This window comes from Hyperoodon ampullatus (genome assembly GCF_949752795.1).
Source record: "Hyperoodon ampullatus genome assembly, chromosome: 9".
In the NCBI taxonomy this organism is placed as follows: domain Eukaryota; kingdom Metazoa; phylum Chordata; class Mammalia; order Artiodactyla; family Ziphiidae; genus Hyperoodon; species Hyperoodon ampullatus.
In genome coordinates, this window is record NC_136922.1 from 97,815,959 (window position 1) to 97,828,473 (window position 12,515).

The following is a 12,515-nucleotide window of genomic DNA, read 5'->3' on the forward strand; positions in this document are numbered from 1 at the left end:
AAGGATAGGATTGAACTGTCCTCCTAACTCTTTTAAATATTTTGCTTCTATTTCTTTAATGGCTCCAGTATCCCTGTCTTGAGGGAGCCACGGAAGCAGGAATATTTGTATCATAAGGAACTAGAACGATGTTTCTGCTGAAGTGAATGGCATCTCTCTCTCTCTCTGTTCATCTTTATTTTTGTCTCTATTTTTCTGTCTCCTATTCTGTGCCTTGACAATCAAAACTGTGACATGGCAATACATGACTGGTCACTCCCTCTCCCTTTGCTGCCACAACCTCTCAGGACACGGTGACACCAGGGTACGATGGGCTTGCTCTTAGGAGTAGGACAGAAGCCCTGCTGTGCAGCTGTGGGAGTTGTGGCTGCATTTGGAAGAAGAATGGGATAATATGGATTAGGGTGGAAGAGGTACACTTGTACCTAAGGACAATCCTGGGGACTTTGAGAGGTGGAACAAGATACTTCCAGAATTAGACATCAAGGGCTTGAGATTAGGAATAAGGCCAATGACTTTCTACTAGCACAAGGGAAAGACAGTGTTTACCTAATAAGTTCAGAACTAAGATCATCTCTGTGTTCAAAATACCCAGCACGTGGTTATCAGTTTTTGCCTTTTATCATGGCCATCAGGAGAGGCAATACACAAAGACCCAACTTTTTCTTTCAATAATATGATGAGATGTTAGTCTAAGAAAGACAAAATACAGACACACAAAAGACATAATGCACTTTTCCAGCTTCTCCTAAATAAGAGAAAAAAATAAAATACATATATATATAAATGATAGAAGAAATATTTGACTTTAAGCCCCCATCAGAGGAATTCTTGAGACCCTAACTCCCTCTTCCTGCTTATGTAAGAGCTGGTATAAACATTTATGTATATATCAATATGTATCTCTGTGTGTGTACTTCTCATACCAAAAAGAATATAATATGGCTCATAAATATTTATTTGCACATACATATTCACACATAAAATTAAAGGAGGATAGAAGAAGAAAATAGGGCAAAAGGAAAATAAAAATAGAAGGGATAAGGGTTCACACAAAAAAATGACTAGACCTTCAAAATTTATTCTGATTGGAAAAAGTGAAAATCATAAGATTGATAGCACAGCAGCATTTATGTAAATTAAATTAAAAATATGCCCATGCAAACAATACAGAGTTTTTTTCTTAATAGTACAAAGGGAGTAAATGAGCAAAACAAAGGAGGAAACTTGAACAAACCAAAGGAACCAGAGACGACAGTGTGCCCTGAAGATTGTAATCAATCCAACTTTCTGTACCTGCCCTCCCCAAATAAAAATCAAGCAGGTAAATTATAATAAAACCTAGGAAGTGCCATTATGGAGATTAGCTCCAAATGGTGAGGAAGTTTGGACTAGAGAAGCGGGAAGGTTTCACCAAGGAAGTAACCTCACTGTTGGATCTTGAAGGGTGTGTAAAAGTTTGCAGAAAGTAGGAACAGGGAAAATATAAGCTAAGGGCAATGGAAAAGCAGAGGTTTCTAAATACAGTCAAAAGATAAGAAGGGAAAGATTACAGATAATTTATTATATTCTTAAGTGATCATTTTGAGATGCACATCTAGCCCTGTCACCTCCCTGCTTTAGATCCTTCCATGGCTTCCCTTGCCCTGAGGATAAAGACTCAAATCTTTAATGTGGTCGCCTAGGCCCCCAGAATTTCTGGTCTCCACTCACATCATCAGTTTCATTTTGTGCCTATGTCCCTCCCTCCACCCTGACCCCTAGATCTGAAACGCTCTAGCTTTTGTTCAGTTCCTGAAATGAGGCCATGACCTTCCTGCCTCAGGGTTTTCAAATCCTTTACCTGCTCCTGAAACCCTATTTCCCATCCTCTTTTCCTAGTTCATTTGTATTCATCCTTCAGAGTTCAGCTGAAAATATTACTTCCAAACTATTGATTTCTCTAACTCTCCAGATAAAGTTATTCTCTTAGGTTAAATATATATACTTTCTGTACCCATTACAACTATAATAACATAATTATTAAGTAATCACTTGTCTAATGTTTATGTGTTGTCGTAATATAAGCTGACATTATATGGACCACGTGGACCACGATATCCCCAGCCTCTCATTCAATGCCTTTCACATAATGGGAACACAAGAAATACATGTTGGATGACTGAATGAATGAAATAATTGAGTGAGAGTGCCTTACTTGGGTTGGGCAGGGGTGATTCTGCTTCTAGACAGCTACAGGAGATGATAAAATCTAAATAAGAGTTGAGGTCCAGTTAAGGAAACACTGATCCCGTTCTTTCTGTCAGGGGTCCACACAACAGGATGCTCAGTGGATCTATTGGGAGAATGGGATGAAAATATTGAACTTTTCATTATATTTGTTTTCATCTCATTATTGTAAATGTCTGTTTCACATTAATATAAAGAAGTACATGTATATTGTACAAATGAATAAAACATATTGGGAATACATGTTGAAATATTTTTATTGATAGAAAGTCAGATAAAAACTGTTTTAAAACCATTGCTGTAGATCAGAGAGCCTCTGTTATCATCATGCATCCAAACCAGCAAGGAGCCATTTTCCAATAGTTCTGCTTGAACCCATTCCATTGAAACTCCATAGATTTGGGGCAACAGTCAATTCATAAAACTTATCAGGTGATTATGATAAAAGCCTCTGGTAAAGAACCATTGCTTTTATATCAAGAGTCCCAAATCTGGCTTCTCATCATAATCACATGGGACACTTAAAAACAAACCAACGAATAATAACAAAGAAAAAAATCTTCCCTAAATATTTTGCTGATTTGCCAGGTTTGGGAACCACTGCCAATAGAGCCAGAATGCCACTAAATGGGCTTCACTGGTTTTAGTCTCTTTGCCAACAGGGATCATCACCATCTTTATCTCCATCCTTACCTTCCAAGATTTGGGGATGGGAGAACTTCTGAAACATCCCCAAATGAAACACTCAAAAAAAGTAAGACAATATGAATAATAGCCCTTCCAGGGATTGCTTACTGCAATATGGGATAGGATCCTGCTGTCACTTTACAACGGTTGGCACTCTCCATGGCTGTAACCATTCTGTGGAAAGATGTGGTCATTCTCAGACACTATCTCCCAGACGTTTTGAAGAGGTTTAATTGAATAAGATGCAGAGGCATATATATGTTCCTATGATATATGTGCCCAAGTGAAAAATATACCTATAGGAGAAATTTCAAGAACTATGAGCCTCCAGAGACCTGGGGAGCGTGAGAAGTCAGGCCATGAAACGTCTTGAAGGCCAAACATGCTACTGAGTTTGGACTTCAGGCTTCCAGAGATGCGTCTCCTCTAAAGGATTTTGTTCAGTTTTATTGAGGATAATTGACAAATAAAAATTATATATATTTAAGGTGTACAACTTGATGTTTCAATATACATATACATCATGAAATGATCACCACAATCAAGCTAATTAACATCCATCACCTTACATAGTTACCACTTCTTTTTTCTTTTCTTTTCTCTGCCATTTCTTTATCATACTTCATGTTAAGCCCACTACTTGGTCTTCCCTGAACAGAATGTGCTTATGCTTCTGTTTTTGCATATTCCACTCCCACTGATCCCGTTCTTCAACTTAACTCTAGCCTCCTCTCCACCATGTAACAGTGTACTTTTTAAAGGCAAGTCAACTCAAACATCACCTTATCCTTGAAGCCTTCTCTTGCTCCCCAAGCAGTGCTCTCTCTTTTATGCATCACACTTTGTGTAGATATCAGCATAATACTCATCACACTCTGCTCTCATTATTTGCTGCTTGTTTCTCTCCTCAATTGGATTGAGAGCTCTTTGGGGGCAGAGAGTTGGTTTTTGTATATTGACTTCTAAAAATGAATATTAAGTAAACGAATGAAAAAAAGAATGAGGCAATTACTATTTATACCTTGAACAGCGTTACATTTAGGCTAGCACCAATGTACAAAGTTGAGAAAAGAAATAAAGGGAAACCAAGGAAAGACATAAAGGGAAACCAAGGATGAGAAAGAAAAACATGTTCATCAGAATAGAACAGGATAGTTAAGAACCACACTGGCAAAGTCAGGGTGGATTTAAAGGAGAAAGATAGACCATGGTTGGCCAAGTTAAGAAAAGAACTGAGTTCAAAATCACTTCAAAAAGGTTCAAAGGTGGGTCACGGGATCAGGTAAAAAGCAGAATCAGAAAGGCCAGAGCACTATTCAAAGAACTAGTGCTGGATCCGCTGAGGGTCAGTTAACCAAGTGGGAGGCCACACAGCCAATAACATGGGATGGTGACATCTGGTCCAGGGCAGTGACAGCCCCAGGGAGAACTCTGAGGAGTTCCTGCTTCAAAGAAGGTCACTGTAATCCCTTTGCTCCCAATACCTAGGACCACAGAGGACAGTTCTCTGTCCTTCCTCCATCATGGCTGGATCTCAAAGGCACTGTCTGCAACTAACATGTCCCCCCAAACGAGAACCTTTTACTTTTTTCCCCCACTGAATATAGCTCTCATTTTAAAATAACTTTACTTTGAACTGGTTTACCTTTCCCATCTCTTATCACCTTGATATTGTAAATTTATTCATTCAACATACAGAACTCTCAGGCACTGTTACAAAAGGAAACCATATCAATCACCTTCTACACATGTATTAAGGTGATTCTATATATTACCTTGCTGACTCACCACAACAACCCAGTGAGGCAGCGATTATTAAATATTATCCCCACTTAAGACAGTAGGATAATGAAGCCTAGAAAGATGAAGATGAAGCACAGGAAGTTAATATGCCAGATTTTTGCATTAAGTAAGTGGTGAGGGTGGGATTCAAATTGACCCAAAGCACCCCATCTGAATCTAAATCCCATCCTCTTTCTACTGTATCATTCTCTTCTCCTCTCTGGTCTTTATAGAGGAAATGGCCCAAATAAGATATCAAGATCTTGGTATAGGATGACAGGCCTGATTAAGAAGCCCACTCATCAAGAGCAAGCATCAAGAAATGGAAAAGAAGAAAAAAGAGAATGCCAGTGTGCAAAGTGAAGGCAAGAGAAGGCTGGGGCCCTAGATGGTTCGCACGTGCAAACACCCTGCAGACAGGGACGCTCCGTGGGAAGGATCAGCTCCCTAAGTGGTAAGTTTTAACTTTCCTACATGTCACTACTAGTTGAAAAGTCAGGTCAAGCCTTGTATGCCTAACTCTCAATGACCGCAAGATCATTGAATCAGGGGTGGTGACTTAAAAAACAAAAACGCTGAGAGGTCAGAGCTGGCAGAACAAGAGGAGGTCAAGTCTATGAGACTTGACATTCAGAGAAAACAAAGGGCTAGAGGGAGAACCAAGGGAAGCCACAGCGGAGCAGAAAGAATAGCCAGGATGGTTTAGAAGGCAGTTCCAGCACCTGTGACCACAGTACCCACTCCCAGGAGGCAGTATGAAACAGCAGAGATCGGTCACTTCTGTCCAGAGATCAGGAGTTTGCTTACTTTGCTCAGCCATTAGAAGTCAAGGGCTCTCTCACACCCTGGACTGAATTCTCTCTCGCAACTGAGAGATAGACAGTTCTAGCTTAAATGTTTGACTTTCTGCACTCCCCATTCTATCTTCTTGCTGAGCTAATGACATGTGTGAGGCCTGCCCTCACATACCCGAACTCCTAGTTCTGGTTTTCCCCATGGCTTCCCACACCTTATACAGCAGCTCAGAGTAGGCTAAAGGCTGCTGGACTATTTAGGGCTTAACTCCTTGGAGTAGTATAGCCAAAGTAGTGTATTCTTTGAATATAGAGTTGCTTCAGGACCCTATTGGAAAAGAAACCATTCTACCTTAATGACATTCTATCCTAAAGCCCCCTTCCAAGTTCTGTTAGGCCTACTCAGCTGGGATCAGTGCAGCAGCCAATGGGCACAGTAATCTGGAAATGGTCTCACCGAATAGCTGTTTGGGCTTATAGATCATGGCAGTCCTAAGAGCAAAACAGCCAGAAAGCCCATTAAGAGTCTACTTGACTGGAGTAATGAGTGAGGTTGGGGACTGATCTAACTGAAATGAACATACCAAAAATCTCTGTCCCCTACGTGAGGGATTCTTTGTGTGTGTGTGTGTGTGTGTGTGTGTCTGTCTGTCTGTCTGTCTGTCTGTCTCTGCAGCGTAGAATATTTTGGCATTCTTTGAAGTCTACAGAGAGGCATAAAGATTGACCCACTCAGCCTTGGACTCAGAGACCAAGAGAACACAAGGTTTCCCTGAAACTATCAGAAAAAATATATATATAGGCGTGAGAAAACACACAGGCCTGAGACATAGGCTTAGATACTTACATACAAACACACACAAGTCCTGGGGAGAATGCAGGAGGAACACACACCTTGGGAGACATGAACTCAGATAATGCATGGAGGAAAGACCTGGGCATGCTGTTTTAGAGATGCACGTTCCCAGGCCCTAAGAGACGCCCTCTTAGGGAGTCAGAGGGAGGAAAGAGAAGAGGGAGGGGCCGGGGCAGGGAGAAAGGCGGAGAGGGAGCAGGATACACCCTTCCTCATAAAGGGAGAGACAGGTAGCCATCAAGGCAGAGAAATTAACATGGAGGCCGGATGATACTCATGCAAATACAGACGGACACAGAAACTCAGAAGTTCAGAGACACAGACTGGCCAAGAGATGAACATCAACAGAGAAAAGATCGGCATGGGTCCGGCTCAGGTAAAGACCTGAAGAAATACTGGGGAGAAGAAACACCCAGGCAGGTGTGAGAGACCCAGCCGGGCCCAGGAGAGGCCCCGCTCTCCGCTCTCCTGGTCCCACGCCCTCGGGGGGCCCCCGCCGGCCGCTGTCCCGCCAGCCCCGGGCTCCCCTCCCGGCCCGGCCGGCACTTCCCAGCTCTGACGCGGGCGCTCCCTTCACACCAATGAGGCTGCGGCGCGGAGGGGCCCCGGCCCTCCTCCAGGAAGGTGTGTCCCTGGTTTCCTCACCTGAAACTTCCGAAGAGAACCAGATCCCTCCCTCCCGGCCGGGCGGGGCGGCTGGGCAGCCGGGGCCTGCGCTGGGGACTGCCGGCCGGCGCCGGGGACCCGAGGGGACTCTTGGGCCAGGACAGCATGTGACACTTCCCAGGTGGGTGCCCTCCTCCCCCGCAGCTCCCGTGTCCGGGCGGGCGGCTGTCGAGCCCCGGCGGAGGTCAGGGAGTGGCGCGAAGCGCCGGAATCTAGGCCTTCACCTTGGGGCCACAGCCCCGGCTGGGTCCGGGGACGCAGGCTCCGGAAAGGCGGGGGCGGCTGGGCGGATAGGCAGAGCTCGGGGTGTAGGACCGAGTACCTTGGTCTGGAAGAGGAGGGAAGCTGGACGAAAGGTTCTTGCCTGGAAAAATTCGCTTCCGGCCTGGTCCCCGCCTCGCAAATGGGCACCTTGCCCCCAGGTGCTCCGCGGGCCGGTAATGAGGGCTCTTTCTTCAAAGGCTAGGCCCTGGGGAAAGCTAACCCCTATCGTAAGGAATAACTGAGATTCCCTTTGTGGACGTACCCCCTCCCTGGAGACGTTTTCTTGTCTCCTGTTTTCTTAACCAGGCCTGGGCCTTCCTTCCCTTATCTTCCTATGGGTTCGCATACTGCGTTATGTCTAAGTACATAGCGCTTCCCTGTTAGCCCAGGTGCTTTAACCTGTAAACAACCGCTGCGGCCCTGCCCTCCACCCGGTTTCCTCACATATGGGGAATGCTTCCAAAGCTTCGTGTTGATCACAACACTGCATTCAGAACTTGGGGAAGTGGGGAGAGAGCTATTCAGAGTTGGGGTGCTAGAACACCCTGCTGAGGTCTAGTATTTAGCATCATTCATAACTTCCCTCCAGCAAGACTGTCCTAGGAGAGCCCATCCCGGTGGGTGCCACTGGATTCTCAGATCTCAGCCCCTGGTCTCCTTCCTGGATCTGGGATTCCCGAGACAGATCTGCCCTCCTGTCTCCCAGGGAGTGAGGAGTGAACTCTGGCTGGGACTCTTGTCAGATTGAGGGGGAAAGGTGTGTCCGACAGACAAGGGAGGGAGAGTGACTTTCTTTTCTAGCTTCTTCCCCCATTTGCTCCCCCACTGCAGTCCTGGGTCTTGCATCCTTGGCTCCCCCAGAAATCTCAGCTCCTGGCTAAACAGCTCTTGATGTGGCCCCTTGTTCAGACTTCCTGGTTTATCGACACCTGGGCCCTGGCAAAATGGGGGTCATTTGTTAACCAACCTGGGGGCCTGAAACTGGAGCCATGTCCATTGAGGGGATTCTTGGGGGGCTGGGGAGGGGAAAGGATGTGGGGTGTCAATTCTGAGTGAGACTGTCCAGCAGTAGGAAGGTCTGTCATTGTCTTGGTGGGAAAGAGAGAGAAGTCAGGATGTGGGGGAGGGAATCCATTTTATCAGAAGGATACAGTGATTCTAAATATAGTCAAGAGTCTTTATAGATTAGGGGTCCCTAGAGCGTATGGCTGTCCACAACGTGGTCTCTCTGGGGTTGCCTGTGGCTGCATTAAGCACAGTGTCTGTGGGATAGACAGGACCATGTCATTCATGGTGTCTGGTGTGGTCAGTCACTATGCGGTATGACAAGAACAGGATCAGTGTTACTCAAGTGTCCCTCAAGTGGTGTAAACCCAAACAGATGATTTACAGAATCTGGTGTAGACAAGGGTGAGTCACTCACCACGTCTGTGGAGTGAACAGGAGCTGGTCGTGTATAGTGTCTACAAGGTGGACCAGAACAAGGTGACCGTCAGGGTCTGTGTTAAGGACACAAACAGGTCACTCACACTCACATCTGTGTGGATGGCACCAGGGCCACAGGTGGGCTTGTGGGGTATATTTCAGCGTTGCCACTAATGATGGGCTGTGTGAGCCCATCAGGGCTACAAGGCAGTGGATGATGTGATATTTTCAGACCTTAGGGGTAGATAGAGGTGTTTATTACAGTTTTCACTTGGATGATGGGGCTTTCCTAAAACGGGTAGAACACAGGTCTTAGCAGTTAGTGGTCCAGAAAGCTACTCTTATTTTGATGTCTTTGTAGCACTGAGGGCAATAATGTGAAACAGTGACTAGCGGCATCCATCTATGTGGTGATCTTTTTTCTGAAATCAAAATGAGAACATTTCTTTTGATTTGGTGGGTATTTTCCTAAAATAGCGTATAGGTGATACAGTGTACATGCAGAAGTATTGTGACCTCAGGAGTATCTCAGTGATTTGTGGTGTAAGTCAGAATATTTGAAACTGACACTGCTAGACAATCCAGGAAGCACGGTCCTCAAAAGTACACATGGCACTTGACACTGGATTGGAGAAGAAGCAGTGTAATGGGGGTGGAAGATAAGGAGGAGGGATATCTTTGAAATACAAACTGATGTCTGGTGAATTGAAATGGACAAGACCTAAGGTATTGCGGGCTCTATTGGATTCTATCCCATGCTGTGTCAATGGGGTGACTTGAAGCTTTGTCTTGAAAGAAGTCGCATGTGAACGGGGGCAGCAGATGCAAAAATGACCCTGGTCTGGAGGGAGGCCAGCTCACCATGGTGCCATGCTCTGTCTCTGCCTGTGCTCAGGTAAAAATGGTTATTCACCCCCAGTGCAGAAGGCGATGAGGAAGTGACTCTTACAAAGTGGGAAGCGCAAAACAAATCTCTCTCCTGATGCCCTTATGTGAGCAAAACCATGTTTTACAGATTTCTTTTAGCTTTGTCACGTTCTAGACTTGTCATGCCTGATTGTCATAGGATTATAGGACAGGACCAAGTATAGGGACATGGGGGCTGAGCCGGTGACCACCAGTATTTCCAAAAGGGTAAAGATAATGTTAGAAATAGTGTCAGTGGGGTTGCAGGAGACAGACACACATTGTGTCACTAGAGTGGAACTGAAGATGTTCGTGTAGCACATGCTGTCTGTAGATGTAACCTGAATATAGCAGAAATACACTTGTGTGTTTAGAGGCTGCTCGTTCTGAGGACATGAGAGTGTCTATGAGTATAGGGCCGGGACAGTACGCGTGCCAGTGAGGGGAGGCTACAGGTTTAATCACAAGGTCTCCTTAGGCAGGTGGGAGCCAAGTTTCAGAAAGTGTTTACGGTGAGCAAGTATATTATTTTTTTTAAAATATTTGTTTATTTATTTTGGCTGCACCAGGTCTTAGTTGCTGCACACGGGATCCTCCTTGAAGCATATGGGCCTCTTAGTTGTGGTGGCATGTGGATTTTTTTTTTTTTTTTTTTTTTTTTTTTTTGTGGTAGGCGGGCCCTCACTGCTGTGGACTCTCCTGCTGTGGAGCACAGGCTCCGGACAGCAGGCCCAGCGGCCGTGGCTCACGGGCCCAGCCGCTCCGTGACATGTGGGATCTTCCCGGACCGGGGCACGAACCCGTGTCCCCCTGCATCGGCAGGCGGACTCTCAACCACTGCGCCACCAGGGAAGCCCCAGCAAGTATATTATTTAACCTGTGGTTGGGAAAACAGGGTCACGTCACAGCAGTATCATCTGTAGTGATTATAGTGTTTTGTACTTAGGGTTGGATGTAGGGGCCACATCACACACTGCGTCAATTAACTGGAAAAGGACGTAAAAGCCCTTCTACACATTACGCTTGTGTTAGACACGGCCCTTTACCCCATAGAGATGGGTATCTGTGTCTATGAGGTGACCAGGAGCTTGTCGCATACTACAGCTTCAGGGTGGCTAGGGAAGTACCCATGTGGTGATGTCAGGCTCTCCTGCGTAGAACCTGCAAGAGTGGTTTATTTTTATTTTATTTATTTTTATTTATTTTGGCTACGTTGGGTCTTCGCTGCTGCGCACAGGCTTTCTTCAGTTGTGGTGAGCAGGGGCCACTCTTCGCTGCGGTGCGCAGGCTTCTCATTGCAGGGGCTACTCTTGTTGTGGAGCACGGGCTCTAGGCATGTAGGCTTCAGTAGTTGCGGCATGTGGGCTTCAGTAGTTGTGGCACGTGAGCTCAGTGGTTGTGGCTCGTGGGCTGTAGAGCACAGGCTCAGCAGTTGCAGCACACGGGCTTAGTTGCTCCGCAGCATGTGGGATCCTCCTGGACCAGGGCTCAAACCCACGTCCCCTGTATTGGCACGCGGACTCCCAACTACTGCACCACCAGGGAAGTCCCTGCAAGGGTGGTTTAGTGTGCACGTGTATGTATGTATGTTTATGCAAGTGTGTATGTACGTGCACTATCACAGGACAGCAGGCATTTGGGGCAGTGGGTTTCTGCTTTAAGCCTAGACCACACAGGAAAGGTGTGAGTCCAGGTGCAGCTGTGAGTTCTATAAGCCCCCAGGGTCTTCTCTGGACTAATGACTGGCCAGCTTTCTTACAGCTGTACTTCTGGTTGCTTATGGTAGACTGAAGTCAGACGGCCCTGGTTTGAGTTCACCTGTACATTTGCTTAGGAAACTTGAGCAAGTGAGTAGGTTATCTGAGTTCAGTTTCCTCATCTGTAAATTAGGCAAAGTTTTCTATGTGTCTCTAAAAGTCCTTCCAGCTCCGAAATCCTATATTTCTCTCCTACACTTTCTCTCTTTCTCTCTCTCCAACAATACAATCCCTGACATTTCTATTACCATCAGTGTTAACAATGCACTTTTTTATTTTTTACGTTGCTCTGTTTAATCTTTGTTAGAAGTCCTTGGAAAGTGAGTGTATTATCCCCTTTCTAAAGGTAAGAAAATGAATGTTCAAGTACATTACAGGATTTCTACAACTGTGTGAAAATTATCAAGATGCAAAAAAAGTAGAACTAAAAGTTGGACAACACTCTTTTAACTCTGTGTTCTTCCTTTCTGCATTTATCCATGCAGTGAATCTCTGTTGAGGGACAGGTAAGCCCCAGGCAGAGGGGATTGAGCAGTTAAATATGGCAGTGTCTGTGTTCTCATGAAGTTCATGGTTTAACCTAGAAAATAGACACTAAATTTGTAACTACAAGTGCAGTGAGTGTGAGAAGAAGTAAAGGGTTCTCTGAGCAGGAGAGTAGGATTCCAGGTAGAGAAGCAGCACGTGTGAAGGCCTACAGGTGAGAGAGGGAGGTGAGCCAAGGAGACTGAAAAGCGACAGGTGTTGACAGGTGCTGAGTCTGCTGGAGAGGAAGGCAGAGGCCAGGATGTGGAGGGCATGTAACCCACAATGGATATTTGGGTTTCATTCCAATGGCGGCAAGAGGCTACTGAAGAATTTAAGCTAGAAGTGGGGCTTCTAAGGATCACTCAGGTGATGGGGCGAGAATGCCTTGGAAATAGGGGAAGAGAAGCCGTGTGGAGGCCAGTGGCCAGCTGTGCCCCGTGTGCAGTGGCCTGGGTACGAAAGGGCAGCAGGGTGGACCAGGCTGTAGCAGCGGAGATGGAGAGAAGTGGACAGACTTGAGGGATACTTAGGAGGCAGGGTCCACAGGACTTGGTGACTGATTAGATACGGGGAATGCGGGCCAGGAGGGAAATAAGAATTTTATTCTGTGATGGAAAAATA